Source organism: Coturnix japonica, chromosome 4, assembly GCF_001577835.2.
Source record: "Coturnix japonica isolate 7356 chromosome 4, Coturnix japonica 2.1, whole genome shotgun sequence".
Taxonomy (NCBI): Eukaryota; Metazoa; Chordata; class Aves; order Galliformes; family Phasianidae; genus Coturnix; species Coturnix japonica.
This window is the reverse complement of record NC_029519.1, coordinates 20,025,072-20,050,362: the sequence shown is the minus strand read 5'-3', so window position 1 is coordinate 20,050,362 and position 25,291 is coordinate 20,025,072. Positions and strand designations below refer to the sequence as shown.

The window sequence follows — 25,291 nt, the reverse complement described above, 5'->3', positions numbered from 1 at the left end:
CTGTAAGCAGAAGCGATAAATGCCGTCTGTTAATTTGCAGTAAACACCTATATTTTATTCCACAAGCTGTTATAAACCTTTGAGGTTTAGAATTTCCTTGAAGGAAAACGTTAAAGAAAAGAAGTTGAATGGAGACAAAATGAATGAAGCCAAGTTCTTTTATTGCTGCCCAGTTTCCCATGTGTTTCTTCATGTTAATGAATTTGAGAAAAATACAATGTGAAGATATGACAGTGCTCTTCAGCAGGGATTGCAATAAGGGAATTTCTTTTGCTTATGTAGAGTGCATAAGTCCAAAACGAATATGTCTTTGCAAATACATAAAAAATACATTTGTATCAGCATGTCTTTAAGAAATTCAATGGCAAAAATGATGAACCAAGTTTCAAAATATCTATTGTTATGAATTATATAAATGTATGATTTTTTACTGAGCTTCTTGCTCATACTATATCATGAAGTAAGACAGTCTTGAATGGAGAGGATCTGAATATTTAACTATCACTGAATGATTTCAATTTTAAATAGTGACACTTCATGAAGAGGTTCGACTTCTTTGAAGAAACATATCTGAGTTTGACTATTTTATTCCTTTCCATTATTGAACAGCAGTTTTGTTACATCTACGTAGTATCAAAATTTCATCAGGGAATCAAATATTGCTAAATGCAGTTTGCAAAATAGCAGCTTTACAAATTATAAAGGTTATCCTGATATAAAAACTTGGCTTTACTTAGTTAACTGAAGATACTCAGTTTGATTTAAACTGAAATTGTTGTTGTCTGGTGAAGTCCCCTGTGACTGGAAAAGGGGAAACATTACTCCCATTTTTAAGAAAAGGAGAAAGGAAAACCTGGGGAACTACAGGCCAGTGAGCCTCACCTCTGTGCCTGGGAAGATCATGGAGCAGATCTTCCTAGAAGCTGTTTTAAGGCACATACAAGCCAAAGAGGTGATCTGAGGCAATCAACATGGCTTCACCAAAAGCAGATCTTGCTTGACCAATCTGGTGGCCTTCTATGATGGAGTGACAGCATTGGTGGATGGTGAAAGTGTGATTGATGTCATCTAACTGGACTTCTTCAAAGCCTTTGACATCGCCCCTCACCACATCCTTTCCTCTAAATGGGAGGTATGAATTTGAAGAATGGACTGTTCAGTTGATTAAAAATTGGTTGGCTGGACACAGTCTAAGTGTTGTGATCAATGGTTCCTTGCCAGGGTGGAGGCTGATCACAAGTGGTGTCTGTCAAGTGGTTGGTGACTCTGCCTGTGGCAAGGGGTTTGAAACTACATGATTTTGGGGGACCTTCTATGAAAGAGCATTTTTAGCTTATTTTTGGACATTTGTTTTTACCTTGTAGGAGAACAGTAATAGGATACCAGGCAGGATATTTGGTAAATTATTTGGTAAATAATATGATATGTCTCAATTTTGGAAAAAAGTTATTACCAATCATTCGTACTTTATGTTTTCCCTTTAAGATATTTTGAAGAGAACATCTGTAATGAATTTCAAGATTGATTTATTTATTTATTTTTAATGTATCAGTTAGTTGCTATGGTAACTTCCTAGTGAATATTTTAAGAATTGTATTCAGTAGCATTTTCAATTGTCATTATTCTAGCAATCATTGACTCAAACAACTTTAGGGAAAACCAGTAGTGTAGGTGGATAAGCTTTGTAGGTTATTTTGTAGGTCAACAAGTACCAGTTTTGTCTGATTTAATTTTATTACATAAACGTGTGGATTTCAATTAGACAGGTGCTATCAGTACTGAATTATGGTACAAGAATGAAGAAACCTTTCCCTGCTCTTTCCTTATCAACAGTTTAAGAGAAAAGACCACATCTTTTGTCTTCAAAAGACTGTATATGGCAATTTTTGTTTTTCTGAACTCAAATTCAGAACCGTGAAAGGCTCCTTCCAGCTGAAAAGTAACAACCTCAAGTCATAGCAGGGGCTCACGCCGTGTCTGTTACCTTAGCTATCTCTAGACCATATTTTTCATTCTCTGCTTCTCTAAGCATGAATTCAGTTACCCAGTGTTTTCCATTGGCACAAAGGACTCTTAACAATGCACTCCACAGCTACTTAGCAGCAATACCTAAGCCTGAGGCACTGTCGCCTAACTTAGTGCTAAGCATTCAAATGTCATGTACCAACATAGCCTGATGGTACTGTTTCTGATAGATTGTGGCCAAATCCAGTGCTTTAACAGAAGTAATAAGCACCCTATAAAGAAATTTATGGATAAGGTGAACATTTTTTAAAAGTAAACAAAAACCCATACCTTCCCTCACACAAACAACTAGAAAAATGCTTAAATCTGGGATCAATATACAAACAATAGCTTTATTTAAAATTTATTACCTGAAGGAAAGCATGTGACAAAATATTAGAGTTTATAGAGCTGCTATTGCAGAATTATTTTCTCAGTGTTTTCATTTATTTATAAAATCCTTTATAATCCTCCCAGCTCTGTTGAAACACTGAAACCTACATTTGTTTCTGACCATGCTATCTGTTGTAATACAATTCTTTGTCTTCAACAGTACTGCTTCCTTGATGATATTTTCTGTAAGTGTTACCAACTGTCACACTTTTCACTATTATTTTGGTGAAGTTAGACAAACACTTCATCACCATGCCTGCTCCAAGTGAAGGCTTTCTTAAATACAGATGTTCAGACTGAAGGCACTGCTCTGAGTGAGGGGAGGAACTTGAACCCTAGTTTTTTTCCTCACAGTGCTACAAGTAGAGGCTGAAGTTAAGGGCTTTTTAAGCGTCAACAGGAGACATCTTCGGGGAGACCTATTAGCAGCCTGCCAGTACTATGGAGAGGTTACAAAAAAAGATGAAAACAGATTCTTCACTGCAGTTTATGTAAGGATGACAAGATACAGATGGATAAAGTGAAATAACTGTCAGACTGGATATAAGGAAAAAGTTTTTTCCTGTGAGGACAGCCAAGCACTGGGTTGTTGTGCAGTCTCTGACCATGGAGGTTTTCAAGACAGCTGGATTACAACTGGAGCCTCGTCAGACTTTTAGCTGAACTGGCTTTGAGCTGGGCATTATACTAGGGATCTAAAGTCCAGTTATTAGCTTTCAACTTGAATTATCTCATAATTCTATGATTCTGACTTGGGAATGGAAATAATGCCAGTCATAATTTATTTCAGTTGTTTAAGCTTCTGACTGAACCTGTACAACAGGTACTCAAATGCACGTTCGTAAATGAAAAGCCCTAGTGTCAAGGCTAAAATGAAATATAGCCTAAGAAAACTTGGAAAAGAAATATGTTTTGTCGCTTGTAATCCTTAGCTCTGAACATCTCAAGGATATTGTCATTTTGAAATCTGAAATACATTTCTTGCTTCCAGGAAATCCCAAGCTGATAATAGGTCTTATCCAAGATGAAATACATGAAGGTAAGTGCTCCTTTCTAAACATTTGAAAAATAGCTCAGAAGAAGGAGGTGCAGCCTTGTAGATAAGGTCTTAAATGCTCTGAGGCAGTGTATGTCCAAATATGAATGCATTCACCCAAGTGTGTCCTGGTAACAGCTCTCCAAGTGCAGCCATTCAGATTATATGTGTATTATATGTATGCTAAAGAAAAAAAAAAAACAAAACAAACAAAATGACCCACTAATCTGAACATCGTAGTCTCAAAAAGAAATAATTAATTTAGAAGAAATGGTCAAAATCATAGTTACGATAGCATCAGGAACTGCTTCAGAGAGGGCATCATATTCATGAGAACATAGTAGCAGCATCAAATAATTTAGTAATCTATGTCATTCTTATAGTGGGGAAAGAAGAATATGTTGGGTCTGTAATCCAAGAGTAAAACTGGTGTTTTACACTTTCAAGTCAGAGGACATTTCTTGACACAAGTCCTTAATATCAGCTTCTAGATTTCTTTCTCTCTCTCTCTCTCTCTCTCTCTTTTTTTTTTTTTTTTTTTTTTTTTTAATATTAATGTGAAAATAAATAACACTTTAAAGAACTACTAAGTCTATGTGCTCAACAGGAAAATCTATTGACATTCATTTTATAAAGAATCATAACCAGTATATGAAAATACACACTTCACTTGAGTCACTCCAATATGTCACCATTTAATGGGTTAAATGCCATGTTTGGTGTGCCAGTACTTTAAAAATGATGTTAAAGCTGTCTTCAGTAGACTATATACTTCAGAAAGCTTGACAGATTCAGTTACTGGTGAAAGACAGTGATACTGAAATTGCCAATTTCTCTTTAGAAGTAATGCATAGAAAATCACTGCTTCTAGCTTATGAATATTAACATTCTTCTTATTTTAATCTACCATAAGAAAAAATATATTCTTGCTATTAGTCATAATGTTCTTATTTTTAATCTTCATGAGGTAGTATGTCCTTTACCTTTTCAGAAGAACATACAATGGTTCTTTGAGTTTGTTATTTTATATATATATTTATATATTTTCATCCAGTAGTTTAAACTTAGGTATATGCTTTCCCAATATCAACAATAAAATCAACAACAGCATACCGGAAAGGTTTTCCTGCTGATACTTTTGAATTCTTTTTCCTTTTGAGAAAAAAGATACAAGCCACAACTCACCATCTCCTAGAACCTCCTTCTAATCTAAAATGAGATTTCCTTTCCCAGCTGGCTCTGCACATGTTTCACTCATGCATTTCTCCATTTTGCCTACTGCAAGTTTTCTGTATTGTCACTTATTAAGGTTTGCCTATGAACGATGTTATAACTTGGAAAATATGTTAAAGTCTAGCATCAACAGAGTACTTTGTGCACAATTTTTTCACAGTATTCATCATGTAATGACAATGAAAGATACATTTTTCTTTCTGTAAAATTATGTCAGTTTTTTTTTTTTAAAGGATTTTCTCCTAGATCCTGTGCAAGCTGTGCATTTCAGATTTTGAACATGAACAGTCCCTTTGAGAGATAGTACAAGCTGTAAGTGTAATAATAGAAAATGAAAAGAATAATCATCATGCTATTTTCATCAAATTACTGCACACAATGCAGGCATACACAATGAGGAAGTAGAAAAGACTGTGTATTTATATTGAGCATTGCTCAGGGAGAAATTATTGCATAAATAACGGAGAGAAGAGCTAAGTCTCCAGGTTAGTGCTAAATTTCTTTTGAGGTACTTTTAAATTAACATTTAAATAACCGTTTCTTCTGTAATTACTGTAAAATTAGCTAATCAGATATGGTTACAAACTGTACTTCAATGCAGTTTGCAAGTGTATCTTCAGGAAACCCTTTCCAAGCAAAGATTTTCTTCTGATGTTTCTTTGAGAGAAGATCTACATCAGTTACCTTGTTCTGCCCAGACTGTCGTATCACCATGTTCTCTCCTCCACTGCCTGGTTCTGGGTCGGTATTCTGGCTGTCTTGCCATCTTTTTACCTGCAAACCTAAAGATAGCCTCCAGCACTGCTATAGCAGCAATGAACCTCCTTCCCATTAGATCAGCGTGACTGTTCTGTTTGTATCTGCTGCTCAAAGTAGTTTTAGCTGAAAGGACGCATTACTATCTCTCAAACATTATACCTCAATTTCTTCCATAATGGTACCTCCGCAAATTACTGCTTTTACTTTCCTTGACCTGTTAAGCTACATTTGCTTTGGCTAACCTCAGTCTTGTGCTGATGAGACATTTTCCTACCTCTGTGAAAGTGAGATATCAACCTAGATCTGCATAGAAGCAAACAAGTAGCAAGCACTGCAGTACTTCCATCCTATGTTTGCCTCCTTCTATTTTATATACTTGGGATACTAAGAATTACAGGAAAACAGAGTAACACATGTTGCTGAGGCTAGAGGTATACAGTTTCAGCACTAACTTCAGTTCAGCATAGGAAACTTTGGTGTTTTGATGTTCAGTGAAGTGGTGGAAAGCAAACATCTGGTTCAGATCTCAAACTAAATGTCATGTACAATTCTTCCAACCAAGGGATCTAATTGAATCCCAATTCATGTAAGGGCAATGATGTTTGAGCTGAGGAAATTTTCTCAAAGGAGCTAAAAATCCTTATGTTTGCTTTACCTACTGGCAAAATCATGAGGGAATTTGAATCACAGGGAAACTTTTACCTTTACTTTGTTTGTTTTTCAAGTGTATTTTTAATTGAAAGATTTAAAACACCTGAAAACATGTCTCAGTGGAGCTCAGCCATACATTACAGAGACAATACAAAGAAGAAATATGGTGTCTTCATCCAAAATAGATATGACTAGAGAATGCCTGTTCGGCTAATTTAGAGTTATCTCAAAATAAACTGAACCAGGCACATATATGTCTTAGCTTGCTAAAAGATAAAATTCATTAGCAAGTTTATCTATCATCTCAGTATTTACATGTGCATAATGTAGTTCAAGCATTTCTCTGATGAAGCACAGATGATGAGAGGCTATACTGAAACAAAATTTACTGTCCCAACTCTAAACTGGGTGGAGAAGTGTCATTCCCAGCTAAAAGCATGGTTCCTCTAACATAGCATGCGGAGAGCTGGTGTATCAAGGAAGAGTCATAGAGGCTGTCAGCTGTGGATGGTCTTTCTCATTTTACCCTCCCAACATATTAAAAATAAAAATAATAATAATAAAATAAAAAATAATTTAAAAGAGCAATTTCTGAGCTTCCAAGAGTATATCTCATATGTTAAACTGTTAATCTCAGCCACAGCCTGAACCTCAGATTGACCACCTGAGGCAAGTGATGAGTCAGCTGTGGCAGCACAGGTGAAGGTAATTCAGCTGTGCCACCAGAAGCCAAGCTCCACCTCTTCCAGATCTCATTTAAGGGCTGACTGCACACTAAGGCTGGTTTTCTTTTTCTCTGAGGATTGCTTCTTTGTGGAGTTTTCTGCAAACCTTCAACAGCGGTGAGCGTTTTACATTTATTATAGGTTTTCTTTCTATAATTACAATCTTTTGTGTGAAGCATCTGTTTAACCTCTGTTTACTTATTGAATGTGTAATTATGTAGCTGTACAATTGTATAACTACATACAGGAGGTATTTCTGGATTTTTGTGCAGTGGATATTTTGTAGAGTTATTTGTTTATTTGATCTGTGTGCCAGACTGGGAAACTTTTGACTACTTATTGGGATGGTGTCAAGCCAAGGTAAGAACACTGAAGAATTGGACTTTCCCCTCTGAAAAAAAGGGCATGCTCTCTGCTGACACTTAAGCCTGAAATAAATCCTCAAATTGCTTAGTGCTGTTAAAATATAGTGAGATCTTGGTATGCCCTGAAACAGGCACTTTATCTTCTGGAAGATGTACTGGAGGAAGCCAACACACACAGGATTTAGGGGCTGGAATTCTGGTGGTAAATAAACACAGGTTTTATGGATCCAAATTTTGGGCTTTTGGACATTTTACTGTGGAGGAAAGGGATATCTGTTTAGGGGAGGATCTCTTTTGGAATCATAGCTATCCCCAGCCACTGCCTGCAGATGGCAGGGATGGCAATCAGGGCTGGTCTAAGGACAGCTTGAGCAAATTCTGACCACTTCAGACCCATGAGGTTTAAAACATTAAATGAAAAAGTATGGGTAGAAACAAACCTATACCGCAAAATGGTCTCACTTCCTGTTTTTCTAAACAGTATAAATAAACGACAGTACAAAAATTGGAGGTATATTTCCACTCCTTCATTGCAATAGCAGCTGCCTTCATGGAGATAATAAGCAGTGCTAAAATTTCTCCTCTGCTGCATGAAGTAACTCTTGTGACTTGTCTCTTATCTCTGGAAAAACAGACAAGTGGCCCTGCAGGCAGGGGAAATGGGGCTTCCTCAATTTGGCACATTTCTACTGTTAGACTCCAGTTAAATCTTTGGTATTACTAGGACAAAAAAAAAAAAAAAAAAAAAGGCTTTAATCAGCTTATTGGAAGCCTCAGCTGCAGTAGTGGCAGTGTACCCCTGTTAGCTTTCCTTTGTTTTATAACATCTGAAAGATAAAGTATTTTCCCCTTAATATTTTCTAATCCTACTGCTGTCTAACATAGAATCATGGTTTTTTTATGCTAAGTGGAAACATAGTGTGACATTTTGAAGAAAGCATCTTTACCCTGGGACCTTCCAAAAACTAAGTGGGATCTATGGGCTCACTCAGCTCAAGATACCATAGAGCATCTGCATTTGGCAGCAGCATCACTGTCTCAGGCAAATGGTCGCTTGCAAGTAATGTGACACTCATCAGCAAGATATTTCCAGGTTTTCTTCCCTATTTTTTTTCTGTTTCCTCCCTACTCTTCCACTGAGTGGAAGGTATTGCCTCATTGGAAACTAAGTCTCATGCTGATGCATGAAACTGACTGTGTGCAGAATTTATCAAGAACCAGAAGTTCTTCCTGCACAGGCGTCTGCTACCAAACATCTGCTACCCTGCTTCTGTAGATGCACATGCTCTCTGCTCCTGCAGAATCTGAAATCATATCCCTGTGTTCTTACTTTCTTAATGCATCTGAGAATGCCAGATTATGTCTTATTTCCATGAGGACAAAAGTATCTTGTATTAGTCAGGTCTGCTAGCTCATTTACTACCACAGACTATTTAAGTTATATATATATAATTTCCTCTTTTGATCATTCTTTGCAGAATTCCTTCCTTGAATCTATATCTGTGTACATAAATGCAAAGCTGGAGCTCAGTACCAGCTACTCTGGGGAGAGCAGGCAGTAAATAACAATTAGTACCTACACACTTCTGTTCCAGGACCAGAGAGGGAATATACTTTTAACTTTGAAAGGTTCATCAAAGGAAGGAGAGAGAGTTTAACAGCTGATTTCTTTCCCTTCTCAAGGAGGCAATCACTTGTGTGGTGGGACTGTCAGGTTCAGTCCCTATCCTTTGTCAAAAAGCATTCAAAATGGCTCAGCTGATGGCTTTCTAAGCTCTGTACCTGAACTGTATGCTGTTAAACTCCACCCTGTTTGTGTTTCTCCTGTCACTGTACTTTCCATGTCTTTTCTATACAAATCTTAAGAATTCTACCAGATTGAGCTTGTCAGGAAAAATGAGATAAGAATTTGATGTTTTCTGGACCTGGTTTGCATTTTCATGAGTGAATCACTAAAAACTCTTAATCGCTACCGAAGCTGAGGTGCTCATGCACAAAAACAGAGCACCGGGCCCCTCAGGAGGGGATCTGTGATATTGAGGCCAAAGATGTCACAACAGATTTCTTAGATATCTATGTAGAATTAAAGCACTAACACAAAAAAAAAAAAAAAAAAAACCAAAAAAACCACAAAAAAACAAATGAACAAACACTAAACTGTGAACCTGCATACAACATAATGATCAGTATGTGAATCTCCAATGTAATTTGGTTTTTGATTAGGAAAATCAAATCTGAAATGCATTCAACTGTAGCCCAGCTTCTGATTTCATAATCTGATGTCATATAGAAATTTCAGCTTGATCATAGCAAGTTAAATCCTTTTTCTTTTTCTTTTTTTTTCCCCCAGGTGTTCATTTCCATTTAGACATGAACACAGATGTGCAATTGCTTAGTAAGAGAGAAATTTATTTCTGTAGAAGCTTTTCCACAGAAAATCTCTAAGATGATATGCTCTAATAAACAACACAGCCATCTAGTGGTGAAGCTGTAACTTGACTTTTTTTCTGTCTGGGCATTACATGATGCAGCAGAAAATCTTCAGGTTTGGGATGTTAAAAGTGACTATTTTAAAAGCAAATTTCATATCTACGTTTCATGTACAGTGATCCATAAATTCTTCATCTTCTTTCACCTACAAAATGCTTTAAGTGCCATAATATACTTTTATCTCTTTGACATGACAGTTTTCTTCTCCTGACAGTTTTTGCAACAATTTCCCTACCTGCACCCTTTCAGTTATGACCATTGGCATTACCAGTAAAAGGCTACAGGCTTCATATTGACCTGATAGGTAAAGTATATCCGGTGTTGTCTGAACTTGTCTCAATCTGAGCTGATTTTAGTTCATTTTAATAACCCTTTGGTGCTCTAGCAATTGCTGACTAGCGTCTTTTATTATAGATGCTGTGAATACACTTTGATGTAAAGTTCTGGTAGGCTTGGGTATACCTTCCACTGCATTCTTTCAATTCCTCCCCAAAAAAGGGTTGTCAATAATAATTTTTGCCCTTCAGAATAGTTACAATTTCTGATACATCTATATTAAAGCACAAATGATTGAAAGAAAATTTTAGAAGCACTCACTGTCTTTGTTTCTTGAACTCCTGGAACAAAGCTTATAACATCTTGTTTGAGATCTGCAATGCCACCTATCTTTCATTTGAGACTTACAATGAAAAATAGCAGAAGATTTGAATGAGAGGTAAACATTTAAGACTGCTTCAGCATAAGCAAATTAGAAACAAGGATTACTACTAGACTGCTATTCTCCTGTTGGTTGAGGGGAGTTTTCTTCTAATATGGTATTAGCAGCTACTACCTGCAAGAGAAAAAACATATTCAAGCTCGAAAACGGATTCATTTGGACAAATGACAAGTAGGAAATTTGTTTAACATAAACTGCCTACCTTTTAAAAAACCCTCTGGGACTTGAAAAGTATTAAAGGGATGGATTAAGTCAGTGCATTTGGATGATGAAACATGCTGCATATTCTAGCTGTAATGACAACCTGGATGTCTGTCCATCATATTCCTTTAGAAAAAAAGAGTAAAATGTATGTATTTGAATTAGACTCGTAACAGCCTTATTCTTACTATTCTTACTATTCATTTCTTCCCCCAGCTGCCTTCAGAGGCTTCTGTTTCCCTAGGAATTTTCCAGGGTATTTTGTCTAAAATAAATGCATTGGAAAATGTGACTTGCCTAAAAAATACCCAAGAACTTGGCTGCATTTGTTAATTTTCCCTTCATGATGCTGATAATTGATAACTTCAGAACCAGAAGGCTTTTTATGGAAACAGCAAAATGTTCCCTTCTATTCTTATTCAGATGTTAAGTATGTATTACTTCTTGAGCCCTGTTTTTCTCAATCACTATTAAAAGCAAAGCTCTTGTTATAATCTAAAATTCAGAAAACCCTAAATCCTTATCAGAACATGGAAAATATTATTCTCTGCTTTCCCACTTTCTAATATGTTTCTTAAAGTATAAGTCCTGGCTTCTATTAAATCACTGCTGGAGATCAGATGAATCTTTAGTTTGGCTGTAGAAGTTTTTACTATTGCTAGAACAAAATGAAACTGATTACAGACTTTTAACATTAGCTTGGATAGTCAAAATTGATTTGTACTCCAAATGTATTACGTCTATCGTATCAACAGTGAGAATATCCTACCTAAATGTTACAAGAATCACTGCATATTGGAACATGCAAAAATGTGAATTTTTTTGCTAAATTCTCACAAAGTATATTGTGAGAAAAGTATTTGGTAGTCTTTGCTTACTCTCCTTGGTCAGAGCAGCAGGAAGGGAAAACATCAGCCCTGGTTCCTTGTGAGATATATATTCCCTAGGCTATCACCTAGAAATTATGTGAAGACAGTAAGGCTCATGTTGCAGCCTCATTCGGTTGAAATATCAATAACAACTGTGTCAGTAGCCACAACAAACCAGAGCAAAGTTATACTATCTCAGTTATTGACTACTGCTGTTTAATAGAAACCTTATTGTCCTATTGCATTGTCAGTGAAAGGCTTCAGAAATATCCTTAATGATTTCCCTTCTCATCATGATGATGACTATTGTCAATTATTAATGGAATTTTCATCCTTTAAGGCACATACAAATGATATTATCCTTAGGAGTAATTTTCTTACTTTGGGCACAACACATCTAAAAATATCATCTATCTGTTAAAAAATCTATTACAGCTTCATGTGTTTGTGCTTGTGGATTGAGAGCACACGTTTTTATCCTTTAAACTTTGAAGTTTTGATTCTGAAAATGTGGGGGTTTTTTTTGTTTTTTTTTTTGTAGTAGATAACTTTCTTCCTTATAGCCATTTCCCAGCAGATACTGTACTTTCATGCAGCTATAGAACTTGCTTGTACTGACATGTATGGCAAATTTTATGTCCATTATGTTTGATGATTATGTAGATGTTTGGATTAGGGAATAAATTTGTTTTATTTTCTCCTTCATCGAACAAATAATTTTTATGGAAAACTTTAAAAGGACATAAGGATCACTTGAGACTACAATCCACTCTTCACAAATTTCCATCACCTGTGAAATGTGTACCCTGAAAGGGTGTGTTTGCACAGCTGAGGCAATTTAGATGTGGTTTTCTTTGTCTGTGTGTGTGTCTGATATTTTAAAGAGGGATACTTCTTCCCTTCTGTATGTTTGACATGCCTTGAAGCAGAGTGGGCTATTCTTTTTTGTTTGGTGCTAGGCAAGAAAAAAAGTATTCAGTTCTAGATGCACTACAAAGTTGCAATCTATCAAAGGATGGTACCAAGGCAGTTGGGTAATGGATCTAAAATCTTTACTTTTAAAAGATAATTTCATTATTTAGCTAGAATTTGAAATTTTTAGTCTCTGAAATGTACTCAGAGGAATGTTGTGTAGGATAGATCTTAACATATGCTTGATATGAGCTGATGATTTTAAGGATGTAAAGGATCGTATTTCTGGAAAGTCAATAGAATCAAGGTACTGTTAAGTGGAATTAGGGGTTTGAGTCTCTCAGGAATTTTAATGTGGTTTTTGTTACTTTGCTTATAATTTGAAGTGGTGCAAAGTGTTCTGAATAGTCTGTGGTTAGCAGTCTCTTTCTGTGTTTTAAGGCTTTCTCTTAAAAATAGTGCTCTGCCTTCAAAGACAACTTGATGCTTCAGGGCAGAGACTCAGCAATCAGTGAGGAAAGAAAGGACTAAATCGTGGGAGTACACATGGTTTGGGGTGCAAACAACTTTTTTATCATGTAATCTGAAAATGTTTTGTATAGTGGTAGCCTGTTTAAGAGCTTCATGTGATGTGGAATGTTTCAACTCTCGGTTAAGGTCTGCACCTGGATATAATCTGAGCTACAGAAATAAGATTTAATCTCCTGGAGTAAACTACAGAACAGGTCTCTTAAAATGTCTAACGGAGACATCTCCTTTGAGGGCACATCTGCTGAGACACTTGCAAAATGCATCGGATAAACAAGAAAGCATTAGTTAGTACAGCATACACCACAGGATCGGCTAAATCTGAGGATAATTTACAGAGAGAATTTAGATAAGAATGAAATCTCCAAACATGACAATATGGTTGTTAGTAAACCAGGTGTCTGAAGTAGCATATGGCCCTAGAAGTGATTTGCTCAACAAACTGGAGCTGTGTGAGGAGTTGTTGGTAAAGTGAACCGTCTTGACTGTAACTGTAATTAAGAAAAATTAAGGATTTGTAGTATAAAGAATAAGGCACATGTTTAGCAATTGGACAGATCAGTATGATGGGAAACACATTACAACAAAGGTGTGATGACAGAAGGACTGTTATGATAGAAAAGTGCTATAAAGAAAGGGAAGAAAATTACTCACCACAATCAGAAGATTCTAGGTTTGCAGGAGAAAGCTTTCCTCCTGCTTCTTGTTTGAAATTTTCTGAACAGACTGTATTACAATGGCTCATACAGTGATCTATTGAAAACACCGAAGATTTTGTACTGGAGCTGATCTCTCCTTACAGTGTATTGATATTATTCCTTTTATGAGAGGAAGCTACAGTGTTTCTTATTTCTAAGGAACGTATTTCAGTTCCACAGATGAGGTGCATAATTCCAAATGACTCTTGCAGCACTCTTCAGTACATAATGTACATTCTTTAAAATTGCCATTAAAGTTACGTCCCTTAAAAGTGGGAGCTCAAAAACAGTCATAAAATAAGCAGGGATGGGGGGAATCGCACATGGCAGGGCTGCAATGCACCAAGAGTATATTCTATGCAGAAACGCACTCTTGCTCCCAGGTAAGAAAGAAGAAAGCCTCAGTTGATGTTGTTTACATAAAGAATGTGCTTCAGACCAACTTCTCTTCATTTTAAAAAGTTGAAGAAATAGGAGATAATCTTCATAAGCATCCCATGTTTTACCAGCCTAACTGAAGTACTTTTGAAGTGTATTACATATTTTGAAAGAGACGGTATTCATTTAAAAGTACTTTGCAGAAGATAATTTGAATTTTCTTGGAACAAAAGGGGAGAAGTTTGAAGTTTCTGTTCCCAAAGACTCCTGTGGATAAGGTTGAGGTTCAAATTGTACCAAAAAAAAAAAAACCAAACAAGTTATACGTATTCATTGTCTAAAATAGAAATAAAGGAACAACAACTCTGGCTTGTTGTTGTTTGTCAGAGATTCCAGTTCCTTCTTGTGTGTGCTGAGCTTTTTTGTTTGCTCTTTTCGTGTTTGTTTTTTCTTTCCCCTTCAATATCAGAAATGGAGAAATGTGCTTGTGATTTACCAGTTGTATCTAGAATGAGTTCACGCTGTTCCCCACAGAGGTGTCTATAGTCAGCCAAATTACTTAATCCATTAGCTTTCCTGGCTATATCTCTACTGACTGTTTAGAAACCTGGCTCAAATGTCTGATTTTGGATGATGTGATCTCCAAATGGATCTTTGTCTGACAGACAGTACTGAAGAGACTTGTGATGATTTAAGCTGGTAGATACAGCTGATTTAGCATAGATTTAACATTATCATTTAGAAATATTTATGTTTGAATATTACTGAATGCTTTGAAATTTTGTAGTATGAGAAAACCGTGTACGTTATTCTGACATTCCTGTGTTTCAAAGTAATATTTCAATCAAAAGTTGAATCAATTCCCCATAACAACAGCAACAAAAATTGGAACAGAAAGTAGATAAGATTGAAAGGGCAGTGTGCATTTGTGTGCATTTTATTCAGTGGCAAAAACGTAATTATATGAACTTATGTAAAATTACCCTTTGCTTACTACAGATACTTATAACTTAAGAACTTGAGATTATTTTTTTTTTCTTTGAATATACATACAGAAGAACTTGCTAAGCATCACGAAGCATTCTCTGTCATAGGTAGTATTTATCAAATGCCTTCAACGGTAGCAGCAATCATGAAGCTTCTGAAATTTAAAACTGAAGGACAGACTCAGCATTCGGGTAGCTATCATCAAAAAAATAGGGTGGGCCAAAGCCATATTTGCTGAATGATGAGTAAGTAGCTGCACTGAAAATCTTTCCATATCAGGAAAATAATCAATTTTTTTGAAATGCGTTGTATTTTATAAAAACTGTTGCTTGTTGGAGGATGTAGTGCAATGGAATGTGGGTTGTCAGCAGTAAGAAAACTGGTACGAACTCTCATTCTGTCAGACATTTCAGCAAGAATATATTCCAGATGGGTATTCAAACCCATTGTGTTGGTGGCAACATGGGCTTATAACTATTTTTATTTTTTTGTGTCTTCTCCTGAGGTCTTTTTGTTTTGATGTGGGATGAAAACTTCAATGTTTTCTCATGAAACTGTGTTCCCGTCCTCTAGGCAGCCCTGGAGGATGGTGAATGATAGATACCTCGGAACCATCAAAATACTCCACATTGTTACTGACAGCTCTGACAAACAGACTGCTATCAGCTGAGTCCCAAAGGATAGGTTAGCAGACCAACTGATCCTCTACTGTGAACTTATTTATCATCATCATTGTTTTCAAGATCACGAAATGGACAGTTCCCAAGGGTATGTGCTCTGCTTCTGTGAGACTGAAGTTCCAGCAGTAATGCAGTTCTAGTTGCCCTTTTATACAAAATTAAACAAATTCCTTGCAAACACTCAGACCAGTCCAATGGAGTTTTCTTGTGTTTTTGTTGTTCCCCAGATTTATCTTAGTCACTTTTGCACAACCTCTTGATTTGAGAACAGTTGAATTTCATGAGTCTTCTTTTCAAATTGTGGCTGCTAATAAATACTTATTCGATTGCTTTTGTGGGTCAAAATCTGCTCAGTTTTGTCACTTGCTTTTCTTGATCAGGGTGAACAATTTAATATAAGATGCCACTCTTTCATTCTAATTGTAATGTATGTTGGAGAGAGCAAGTTTCTGAATAACGAAAATCTTTTTATCTCATGGCTTTAGCAGGAAATGCTACAAGAGTGCTTTAGGTCAATAGATGAGCAGAGATTACTATGTTTATTTGCAGTATATCAGTAGTTTCATTCTGTTGCAGAAAGTGAGTGGGAATTCAAGCCTAAATTGACTCCCTGGGAAGAAGAAGGGAAAATAAATAAGTAAAATAGACCTGATATTTTTTAAATTTTTTTTTTTTTTTTTTTTTTTTTTTTAAATAGAACACCACCATACACTGAGAAATTTGCTAAGGATTTATAAAAAATATTTATCCTTTCAATCTAATCCAATTATTCAAGCTTTAAGTATTAACCTGGTATTTTCCGTTCAGGAATTTTCCTGAACTGTGCCTCAGAAACTATATCACAGTTTAATACTGAGGTAGCTGTGCTATGGCTGAAAGCAAGCCACAAAATATTTGCATTTCAGGCATGCTCATTGTATATGACAGCCTTGGACTGTTCATGAACTCGGCAATAACAAACATCAGACTGAGCAATTTCTAAAGACTTGTTTCTATGAAACTGTATCGGTTTGGTTTTTTTGTTTTTTTTTTTTCCCTCCTCCTTTTGATTTGTTCCTGAATTGTATGAGAAATAGATACACAACAGTTGCTAATATATATTTAACTTTTTTCCCCCTCAGCCACTGGGGAACTAAGCAACCTCTACAACAATATTTCCCAATACATGTTTCATGCATGCTATGGATGTGACTTGGGTGGAGGTTGGGAGGTTCAGTTTGCAACTTACAATTAATTGTAACTGGTTAGTAATCACTGAGCATATTTAATAGTAAAATATCATTAAATAATAAAATTTGAGTGATTTTAATGAACATGTATTGTGTTGCTGTAGAGGTGAAGAAAATTTGAAACTTAATGTAAGAGACATCTGCTGGGGGTTAATAAGCATCATTCAGTGTAAAGAAGCTCCTCCACATCGCCCTATTTTCATCATTCTGCCTTTGAATCTTGGCATCAGAGATGACTTCCTTTTAGCTGAGTAAGAACAGATGGAACTCCCATTGGAATCTGTCTCTCTTATCCAGCCAGAAGGCTCTCTTTTAAGTTGTGTGAGGCAAGCAGTAGTCTCTCTGTCTGTAAAGTTAAGTCAGTTGCCAATCTCAGGAACAGAGATCACGATGGGAGGAAGCTGCACTTCTGATGTACATGCATGTTAGGAGGAAATTCATTAGATCTAAAATGCTGTTCTTAAAAGCTCTACATTCAGGGAACAGTCACTTTTGTTCTCTGCTGGCCTTATGCCTCTGCTCCTTGGGATAGCTGGGCCACATATCCAACAGCAAAAAAGCACTTAGCCTTCGTATGTAGACTAGAGAGGCCTTGCAAGGATATATCATGAAAACTGGTGGAATGATAAAACTGTGTCATCTCTCTACCTGAGTGAGGTCAGAACTGATGCTGATACTCATTGGTAAATTGGTTGTGGTGGGCTTAATAGATTCTCATTTTGCTTGAGCACTGTTTTTCTTTGATAATTAAATTAGAGGTATAATAAAGAGCCTTTTTCTCTACTCTTTTTTTTTTTTCCCAATGTTCAAGTGCTTGATTAAAATAAAAAAATCTAGCTTTTAAACTTGATTCTTGCTGTTGAAAAATGACAACAAATGGAAGTATAGCAGTTGTTTTGAGAACACAGGTAAATTGTGTTTGGCTCTTCATTTCCAGAGGACTTAAAATAGGATAAGTTTCCATACTGAGACTTGAGATTGTTCTGCGTGGTAAAATGAAGCAACTTCACCACAAAGAAAACTTTGTATTAGTTTTATACTTATCAGGTAGATCTGTGGAGGTGTGAGGAGCCTTTTAATACTGTTTAAGCCAGCAAAGTTTTCCTTTATTTAAGAAACAGTCATTCAAGTCATGGTTGTATAATCTACGTTTAGGACTTTAATTTCCCATGTTGCACTCTATAAAATCAGTATAATAGTCTTCCGCAGAGATGGCATGAAGGTATTGATTGTGCAGTTAGGTAATGGGCATTTATGAGCACCTACAATGGGTTAATAATTTCTGTGCTAAACTCCAAACTTTTCACTGCAGTTGGGAACAGTTTGTAGTTGAGGAAAATTCAGACTGCAAATAGGCTACCTACATACATACCAGAGAACTGCTGATTCTTCTTCCTCTGCAGCAGCCAAAAAGGAATACATTAAACAAGGTTGTGATTGTGCCTGAGCGCAAAGAGCCTCTAGTTTACTTGTAAAGAGAGTGGAACAAGCTTGCAGCAGTTTTGGGAACAGTGTCTTGGGAAAAGCAGGAGTATGAGGAGCTGTTTGCTGGCAGGCTGAAGCTGTTCAAACACAGCTGCCTTTGCTGGAGATCTGAAAGGGGCATTACACCTGTGAGTTGTAAAACTTGCTGCTGATGTTGCTGTCAAGACACCTGCTCAGGCATACAAATAACTATGAATAAATCAGCCTTAGAATTTAGTATTCTCTACTGTTATTTGCTTATTTTAATGAACTAATTGCAACACCTGGAATCAATTCTTTCTCAGCCACTGGGAAATTACTGCAATATCTTTCCCCAGTGTTTACTACTTTTATACTGTGAGTATTGTTCAATAACTTTTTTTCTTAGCACCATGATTATGATTTCCACATTTCATGCACATGGGTATCTAAGTTCTACAGAACTAGGGGAACATACTGGGTATGCTTTGCCAGCAGAGTAATCCTTTGACATCTAATGGAATGTGGTAAGAACCCCAGGAAGGAACACAACAATGGGCATTTTCAGTATCTAATTTCAACACTAACCCAGGAGGTCCTTTTCCTGTCCTTCTGTTTAAGCCTTTTTTTTTTTTTCTTTTTTTTTTTTTTTTTTTTCCTGTGGATTATCTAAACTGCTCTGCAGAGGCAGCTACTTGACTTTATCACTGTAATCCTTTACTGTAGGGCTTACACTTGGCATGGATGTTTTAATGCTTTTTCATCTGGAAGGCACTGGAATGTCACAGTACTCAGGACAAACTATCACAAACTGGAGCTCTTCCCTTAAACTGAAGTAACTCTGGGTACTTGCATGTATCAGTGGGATTTATTTACATTCTGTTTTCATGAGGATATCTTAAAATATCTAGAATTTTCTGATGACATAATAAACCTTAACTACTTGGTTTGATAGTAATTTGTTTTAACTGGAAATTATTCTTATTACAGTGATCAATTGAAATGCAGACCATTCTCATGTGAGTTTGTTGAAGATGGGTATCTTCTAATATAATAATTACTGTAAGTTAATTACTAATTACTGTAAGTTAAAAGTATACTGTTACAGGTCAGTAAGGTAGGGCTTTTTTTCCCCCTTGAACAGGTTGTAATATTCAGTGGTTAGTATTATTTCAGATATTTTTTTTTCGTGTTTGCTATCATTAAACTCAAGTAGTGCTATCTTTGTGCTGGAAGTTACCTGCAAGTGTAGAGTGAGGATTCTAAAAGTGACTATTTTTATATATATATAAAGTTGTATGTTTTATGGCATTTCCAGAAAAAGTTGAGTATCTGCTGCTTAGGAATTGCCATGTAGGTGAATTCAGGAAACTCTAAAATCCTAAGTCTTTGAAATGTGAGGTAAGGTAATTCAAAATGGTGTTTTATTTCAGACTTGAATGCAGTCAGGAAAGAAATCATATGCATAGCATTGGGTTTCTTGGTCTTAGAGTATGCAAGAGAAGTTGGCTTCAGGATGTCCTTCATACAAAAGACATTGCAGCTGTGTCATTGCTGCAGGAAGTGATATCATGTCAGCGTTTTCATGAAAGAACTAACCTCTGTCCAGATGACTCTGGAAGGCTTTTTCAGAATCTTATGTGACCTTAAGCAGTCTGTCTTAAATCTAAAATATTTATGACTAGTTTATACTGAGTAGTATAAGTTCTCTAATTACTTACTCTTGAAGGTTTTATCTCGAGAAGCAGTAAAGTAACTGGGGAATACATGCATGATCTGATTTGTCATCCGTACTTAGACAATTTTTCAGACAATGTTTATATTGCCTTTTTCCAGTTCAAAAAACCTGTCACTTATAGATCAGTTTTAAGGATCACAGAAGTATAAGTAAGGATAAACGTTTTAATTAAACAGTGAAGGTACTGTAACCTTAACAAATAATGTTTACCCAGTTAAAGGTGTAGGATTTCCTTAGTTATAATAATGCACTTTAAAACTATGGTAGTTTTCAAGCTTTATGAGCTCTTGAACCAAATCTATTCAACTTCTGGCCATTGTATTATAATAATATGCACCACAGCTAAAGTCGTGGTTTTTCTTTTACCTAGGGAAGTAGATAAATTCTATGATTTTTGGTGTTCAGAAAAACATTCTATAGTGGAAAGATTAAATGACCCAAAACTTTGAAATGTGGTTAGCGTAGATCAGCTGTAACACTGTGATCAGCCAACATACTGCTTCCCGTTTAAACAAATGTGGCTAAAATCAGAGTATGACTATAATATTTGAATCTCACCTCAGCACCTATCAGAACAACAGCAGAGCATTGCTAATTACTCTGAAGAAATAGAAATGTTTCAAAGCTTTTAAGTATGGTAGTAGGAAGTTTCACCAATTATGGTAGTTATATGTTTGCAGATTGGGAACTAAAGGTCGCAACTTATTTTGCTGATGGTTTTGGAGGTATACCATAGATTTAATTCTGTAAAATAATATTATCTGGAAGATATGCATCAGTTCTTGTGTCCCACATAGGTGTTACAACCTTGGTGTGATTTGTTGAGTATATTAGAGTAGCTGTAGCATTTCACTGCCTCACACATTGCTTTGAAGAACAGATTTGAGCTCTGAAGGAAGCAAAATTCTTCCCCATTGATTTCATCATCACTTTGTCTAAATCTTCCAGCAAACATTATAGTTTATGCACTGACTTAAGCATCACTCAGTTGCTGTTTGACCAAAGCATGAATAAGTATTGCATTTGCACTCAAGTCTTCTTTTTGGCACCAAGTGTGCATTGTCAATATTAACACAGAACTACTTATCAAGAAAGTTAATCATGCCTTCATAATTTTGCATTTTGGCTAGGAGCTAATCAGTAAAAATGTGTCATGACTTAAAAGGAAGAAAAAACAGTATTTAAATCAGTCTTGATTAGCCAAGAATTTTGAATTTCTTAAAATGTGTAAAGGACATGTAAATAAAAAAGAAAATGCTTGTCTGGCTCTTTCAAAGTGTCTGTCAAAACATTTATAGGCACCAGAATAGTCCTGCTATACAGAAAATATTCTCTTCTGGTAAAAGCATATGCCTGAATAACAGCTACTGATTGCTGTTAAAGGATTTCCATAGATGGTGGTGATGAATGATAGAATTTCTGAGGAGAACAGGTTAACTATGCATGTCATAGATTACTAGTAAGAATGATAGTAACAAGAAAAGATACAAGACCAACTCAGAAACGAGGTTTCCCAGGATTTGTTCTTGCTCATGTTTGTGAGAAACTAAAAAGCAATGCTATATTTGTGATTCTGTGTGATTCTGTGATATATTTCTCTGGAGTTTTTGTTCATTTAGAATGAAACATCTATCTGAGCTGGCTCTCTTCAAATGAGCAAAAGTGTGCCTCGGCTACTGACCTTTTGTAATCTCATACTCCTAGTGTTTCCCAGTGCAATTCTAGAATTAGATTCCAGCTTCTCACAGTTTGATTTTGTTGGTGGATTCTTTCACTGGTGTTGAACATCACACCTCATGTTATTATTTTTTTTCTGTTAGTAGTTTTGCAGGTGCCATACAGGACAGCATCAGGGTCTTGCTGTGCATTCGGATGGGTACTCTTTGCATCCTTGATGCAAGGAATATAAAAAGCTGATGAAACAAAGCATTTCTAAGAGCAAAGGTGAAAAGAGATAAAAATAGAGTTACCTGGAATATTGCAGTACCTTAGTTAATTTAAGTTCTTTTCCAGTACAACCTCAAAACCAGGCTCTGATACCCTTAGCTCCTCTGAAAGTGGGATAATAACAAATTCATACAATACCTATCCATCTAAAGCAAGGATTTTTCTGTGCTTAGGTGCTAAGTCTAATGCAACACAATTAAATGTATTCCTCCTTAATGCAAATGAAACACATCTTGAAAACATGTCAATAATTGACACTATCAAATTATTTAAAACAATATTGTTTCTTTAATAACTAGCATATATAAGATAATTTTCTGTATGTAAGATTTTTCTCCTGTCGCATCATGAGCCTTGGAAAAGTGCTTTGAAATACAGCTGACAGGGAGAAAAATTGTGAGTTTGCACACTTTGTAGATTTGATTAAAAGCTCTTCCAGGTAAGCCAAATCCTCCTGGGGTGGTTGTGGAGGTTACAGCACCTAGAATAGCAGAAGTAAATGTGTCATAGAGTTAACAGACTGCATAATACCTTAATCTACTAAGTCTTGCCTTCTCTGCTTCTGTCCTTGGAAGTTCAGCGAAATACCTAATTCTTCTTACAGATCTGTTTTGCGAATCTTTAAAATTGTCAATACTTTGCAAACACTGTTGTCTCTCGTGACTACTTCTACTGTGACTGGGGGTCACATCTAGCTCTGTTTATTTGGGATTTTAAGCAGTAAGCCTTTAAGGGACCTTTTAACATTACAAGAAGATCCAAGAAAATTGCACTATATAATAACTCGTGGAAAGGGAAAGAGTTCTGTTCAGATATCCAGCAGAACTGTAATTTAAGGAACTTGAAGGTATTGCTTATTGCCAAACATCTATATGCAAATGTTAAAGCACTAACTTCCCCACCCCAATTTCTGTTCTCTAACTAGGGAGGGTTGGCATAACGTGATTTTCTTGCCTGTGTGCTCTTCTGTATGACTGCAAAATGAGATAAAGAACCTTTTCCATGTTTTACCAGACTAAAAGAAAAAGCAGTCCAACTGATTTCAGTAAGACTTTTTGCTATGATAGCCACCATTCTTTTATTCATCATTCCATCAAATAGGTCCTTTAAAACATAGATCCAGAGTTATGTGTTTCACTTGAAATATTCAAGGAGTTGCATTATTTGTAGAATTATTTTGGAGATCAAACAATGCTCACTTTTGCTATTCTTTATTATTCTTGCAACATCTAAGCATCTAAACTTCTAAAGGATTACTGTTGATATAAATTTAGTATCTCGTTACTGTGTAAGAGCTGCACAAAGTAGCATTAAGGTTTCTATGATCAGAAAAGCTGTTTGAAGATTTCCTTCACCAACCATTTGTAAGTTAACATTACAGTTTCTGGGGAAAGTGTTTTCTTGTAGCTGGCTTCTAATGTGTTCCAAAAATACTTCTTAGAATGTGCTTTTCAACTGTGGATTTTTCTGAGCTCTGAGCTTATACTATGTCTTCTGAGCAATTTGAGATCTGTTTTGATTTTTGATATCATAATATCAGGGATACACCAAATTCCTAATGCTTAAGTTTGTATTGATTACTGCTAGGCATTTAACCAGTTTTGTTGCACTGTCAATGCACAGCAAGCTAGAATTTCTATTCTTCACCTTGAATCACTTGATACTCATGTTCATTTTCATTTGCCAATTTCTTATCCAGTTTTGTAACAGCTCTTTTGTTTTGAACAATATTATTTCATCATCTCTGCCACAACATTATTTTTTTTTTCCTTTTTCAATTAATCTGTCTTTAATGTTGAACAGCATATAATAACCTAGCACATATGAAATCCTGTTCACAGCCTCTCTCTGTTAGGAGAATTCACCTTATCCAATCTTTGGACAAAATGTATGCTTGTGTTAGGACCTTTATTTTATCCCATGACTACCCAGTTTATTTAAGAAGCTTTTGGAGCTAATCTTGTTGAGAGACTTGTAGCTGACTCTATCAGCTAGATCTCTCTTATCCGTGACCTTGAAAACTATTTTAGATGCTACTTCCCAAACCTAACTGTGCTCTTTCACCCTTATAAGGATGGCTTGTCTTTATCTAATGTCATACTTAACATTGTTCCTTTTAATGCAGCTAGGGGATTTTATTGTTTTTCCTCACTTTCTTCCTTATGGTACTGCCTTTCCTGGTGCATGTCAGTTTTACAGGTAGTAATTTTATAGAACTTTTATCTGGAACCCCTTTTTAAAAAGTTAATGTTTTATTATGCATTTTTTGTCTTACTGCAATGAATGCAGTTAAAACTTATTTGAATGTACATCAAGTTCTTTACAATTGTCTACCTGTGTACTGTCAAGCAAATTCCGGGGGTATGTAGCTCAGCATTTTAAACCTCAGCAGTACTAAGTACTGCATACTTACACTGCTACAGTGATTACTTCAGTGCTTTTAAAATCAGCCTGTAGATCTAAATATGTGAGCTAGTGTTAAATCTTGATTGTAGTGTAGAAACACCCGGGAGTTTTCCTGAAGTAATCTTAGTCTTATCTTCAGTTCTTTAGAGAAGTATTCTAGTTACGAGGCTTACATAAGGGAGAAACCATTCCAGGCACAGCTTGCCTTTGGTGAATACATGTAGCTTAAGAGTATACTTAGAGTGCTTATAATAAGGCCTAGAAACACTGTTAAGGGAATGCTTTTTGATGCTACTGATCCACTATATGAAGGGTGAGAAAAGGAGCTGTACCCTCAATCAGTAAAAGGGTTTCCTTCAGGATTAGACAGAGTTGAAAGTACTGATTTCTGCTTGCATGACGGCTAAGTTCATAAATATCCATGAAAGTGAGAATACACTTCATACCTTTGAAGAGTAGTGTGAAGTTCATATGTATTTTTGCAATACTTGTATAAATGAGAGTCAGAGTGCTTGTTCGGGTTTGTCAGCAGGGTGGTAACTATTTCATCGAATAAAGTGAACAGCATGTCTGTATGATGTATCCCAACCTGTTTTATCTGTTAGGAGGTGATAGTTGCTCAGCTGTTCCAGCAGTGATGATCTACACTGCAAGGCTTCCTTTGGATGATAATTAGAAAGCTAGGGAAGGCAGGCTTCTCTGAGAGTCAGCAACGATCAGGAAATATTTTTCTGAAACATACCACACGCTCTTGTGGCTGTCAGTGCATAAGAACTTGATTTTTGTTCTATGTATGAGATTTAATGCCATGCACAGCATATCAAGGGACACACATGGATTTAGTTTCAGGTTAAAAAAAACTTGAAAGAGTCAAAATGGAAGGCCACAGTTCTTTTCAGGC

At 36.0% G+C, this 25,291-nt stretch overlaps 1 long non-coding RNA gene across 1 annotated transcript; it reads left to right on the top strand.

Annotated features, from left to right (window-relative positions):
• Nucleotides 1–6,244: 6,244 nt before the first annotated feature.
• On the top strand, nt 6,245–15,957 carry LOC107312976. Its single transcript, XR_001554714.2, has 2 exons — nt 6,245–6,918; nt 15,521–15,957. It is a non-coding gene; the product is annotated as an uncharacterized LOC107312976 (long non-coding RNA).
• Nucleotides 15,958–25,291: the final 9,334 nt, after the last annotated feature.